Genomic DNA, 4,344 nt, shown 5'->3' on the forward strand with positions numbered 1-4,344 from the left:
TTGCAAATAAGATATGAAAACAATTGCAATCAGGATATGGGAGCAATTTTGCTAATAAGATATGAAAGCAATTGCAAGCAAGATATGGGAGCAGTATTGCAATTACGATATGAAAGCAATCACAAGCAAGATATGGGAGCAATATTACAAATAAGATATGAAAGCAATCATATCAAGATATGTGGGCAAAATTGCAAATAAGATATGAAAGCAATCACAAGCAAGATATGGGAGCATTATCACAAATAAGATATGAAAGCAGTTGCAAACAAGATATAGGAGCAATATTACAAATAAGATATGAAAACAATTGCAAGCAAGATAGGTGGTCAATATTACAAATAAGATATGAAAGCAATCACAAGCAAATGGGAGTAATATGGCATATAAGATATGAAAGCAATTGCAAGCAAGATATAGGAGCAATATTGCAAATAAGGTATGAAAGCAATTGCAAGCAAGATATGGGAGCAACATTACCAATAAGATATGAAAGCACTCACAAGCAAGATATGGGAGCAATATTGAAAATAAGATATGAAAGCAATTGCAAGCAAGATATGGGAACAATATTGCAAATAAGATATGAAATAAATTTCAAGCAAGATATGGGAGCAATATTGCAAATAAGATATGAAAGCAATTGCAAGTAAGATATGGGAGCAATATTACAAATAAGATATGAAAGCAATTGCAAGTAAGATATGGGAGCAATATTACAAATAAGATATGAAAGCAATCACAAGCAAGATATGGGAATAATATGGCGTATAAGATATGAAAGCAATTGCAAGCAAGATACATGAGCAATATTGCAAATAAGATATGAAAGCAACTGCAAGCAAGATATGGGAGCAACATTTCAAATAAGATATGAAAGCAATTACAAGCTAGATATGGGAGCAACATTGCAAATAAGACATGAAAGCACTCACAAGCAAGATATGGGAGTAATATTGAAAATAAGATATGAAAGCAATTGCAGGCAAGATATGGGAGCAATATCGCAAATAAGATATGAAATAAATTTTCAAGAAGATATAGGAGCAATATTGCAAATAAGGTATGAAAGCAATTGCAAGCAAGATATGGGAGCAATGTTACAAATAAGATATGAAAGCAATTGCAAGCAAGATATGTGAGTAATATTGCGAATAAGATATGAAAACAATTACAAGCAAGATATGGGAGCAATACAGTGTTACAAATAAGATATGAAAGCAATTGCAAGCAAGATATGGGAGCAATATTGCATATGAGATATGAAAGCAATCACAAGCAAGATATGGGGGCAATATTGCAAATAAGATATGAAAGCAATCACAAGCAAGATATGGGAGCAACATTACAAATAAGATATGAAAGCAATCACAAGCAAGATATGTGAGCAATATTACAAATAAGATATGAAAGCAATCACAAGCAAGATATGTGAGCAATATTGCAAATAAGATATGAAGGCAATCACAAGCAAGATATGGGAGCAATATTACAAATAAGAAATGAAAACAATTGCAAGTAATATATGGCAGCAATATTACAAATAAGATATGAAAGCAATCACATCAAGATATGTGGGCAATATTGTAAATAAGATATGAAAGCAATCAGAAGCAAGATATGGGAGCAATATTGCAAATGAAATATGAAAGCAATCACAAGCAAGATATAGGAGCAATATTACAAATAAGATATGAAAGCAGCTGCAAACAAGATATAGGAGCAATATTACAAATAAGATATGAAAACAATTGCAAGCAAGATAGGGGACCAATATTACAAATAGATATAAAAGCAATCACAAGCAAGATATGGGAGTAATATGGCATATAAGATATGAAAGCAATTGTAAGCAAGATACACGAGCAATATTGCAAATAAGATATGAAAGCAACTGCAAGCAAGATATGGGAGCAACATTACAAATAAGATATGAAAGCACTCACAAGCAAGATATGGGAGCAATATTGATAATAAGATGTGAAAGCAATTGCAAGCAAGATATGGGAGTAATATTGCAAATAAGATATGAAATCAATTTCAGGCAAGATATAGGAGCAATATTGCAAATAAGATATGAAAGCAACTGCAAGTAAGGTATAGGAACAATATTACAAATAAGATGTGAAAGCAGTTAGAATCAAGATATGGGAGCAATATTGCAAGTAATATATGAAAACAATTGCAAGCAAGATAGGGGATCAGTATTACAAATAAGATATGAAAGCAATCACAAGCAAGATATGGGAATAATATGGCATATAAGATATGACAGCAATTGCAAGCAAGATACACAAGCAATATTGCAAATAAGATATGAAAGCAACTGCAAGCAAGATATGGGAGCAACATTACATTTAAGATATGAAAGCAATTACAAGCTAGATATGGGAGCAACATTGAAAATAAGACATGAAAGCACTCACAAGCAAGATATGGGAGCAATATTGAAAATAAGATATGAAAGCAATTGCAAGCAAGATATGGGAGCAATATTGCAAATAAGATATGAAATAAATTTTCAAGAGGATATAGGAGCAATATTGCAAATAAGGCATGAAAGGATTTTCAAGCAAGATATGGGAGCAATGTTACAAATAAGATATGAAAGCAATTGCAAGCAAGATATGGGAGTAATATTGTGAATAAGATATGAAAACAATTACAAGCAAGACATGGGAGAAATACAGTATTACAAATAAGATATGAAAGCAATTGCAAGCAAGATATGTGGGCAATATTGCATATGAGATATGAAAGCAATCACAAGCAATATATGGGGGCAATATTGCAAATAAGATATGAAAGCAATCACAAGCAAGATATGGGAGCAACATTACAAATAAGATATGAAAGCAATCACAAGCAAGATATGGGAGCAATATTACAAATAAAATATGAAAGCAATCACAAGCTAGATATGGGAGCAATATTGCAAATAAGATATGAAGGCAATCGCAAGCAAGATATGGGAGCAATATTACAAATAAGATATGAAAGCAATTGCAAGCAAAATATGGAGCAATATTGCAAATAAGGCATAAAAACAATCACAAGCAAGAAAAGGAAACAATATTGCAAATAAGATATGAAAGCAATTACAAGCAAGAAATGGGAGCAATAATTGCAAATTAGATATGAAAGCAATTGCAAGCAAGATATGGGAGCAAAATTGCAGAAAAGATATGAAAGCAATCACAAGCAAGATATGGGAGCAATATTGGAAATAAGATATGAAAGCAATTGCAAGTAAGAAATGGGAGTAATAATTGCAAATAAGATATGACAGCAATCACAAGCAAGATATGGGAGCAATATGCAAATCAGATATAAAAGCAATCACAAGCAAGATTAAAAACAAGTAAAAAATGCGCCGAAGTTTCTTCGGCATGATCGAGTTTTCTACACAGCGTATAACGCTGTATGAAACTCTCAGTCACGGCCCATAAAACTTTCAGCCACAGCCCAATGATGGAATTGTTGTTGGCACCTATAGTGGTGCCAGACGCACGATCATGGCTAACTTTAACCTTGAGTAAAATCAAAATTATTGAGGCTACAGGGCTGCAATTTGGTATGTATGATGATTGGAGGGTGGATGATCAACATAGCAATTTGCAGCCCTCCAGCCTCAATAGTCTTTTACGATCTGAGGGCGGACAGAAGAAGTGCGGACGGACAAACAAACAGCCATCTCAATAGTTTTCTTTTACAGAAAACTAAGAAATGACGAAATTACGACCAAAATAAATGGAGTTTTTCGAAAATCATCTCATAAACAAAGGGAAAAATAAACCAATCCAGTACAGCGAATGTAATAACACCAATGTTGCATTTTAGTTTATCCCGCTGTACTGTTCTTCTTCTACCTTGTTTGCAATTGTTTTCAAAAATACTCCATTTATTTTGGCATGTTCGTCATTTCTTAGTTTTCTGTAAAGATATCTTGTTGCCAATATTGTTTTTCCATACCACTTCTTGCAATCCGCCTTTCATATCTAAAAGTTGCAATATTGGCCCCAAATCTTGTTGCAATTCCTTTCATATTTTATTTGCAATATTGCAGCCCCATATCTTGCAATAATTGTGATTTTTCATATCTTATTGGCAATATTGCTCCCTTATCTTAGTTTGTTAATGCTTTCACATCATTGTTGTATTGTGGCTGAAAGTTTTATGGGCCGTGACTGGGAGTTTCATATCTTATACGCAATAATGCACCCATATCTTCTTTGTGATTGTTTCACATTTTATTGCAACTTGTTTATAATCTTTTGTGATTGCTTTTATATCTGATTTGCATGTTGCTCCCATATCTTGCTTGTGATTGCTGTCATATCTTAT

The sequence above is a fragment of the Macrobrachium rosenbergii genome, unplaced genomic scaffold, assembly GCF_040412425.1.
Source record: "Macrobrachium rosenbergii isolate ZJJX-2024 unplaced genomic scaffold, ASM4041242v1 13875, whole genome shotgun sequence".
In the NCBI taxonomy this organism is placed as follows: domain Eukaryota; kingdom Metazoa; phylum Arthropoda; class Malacostraca; order Decapoda; family Palaemonidae; genus Macrobrachium; species Macrobrachium rosenbergii.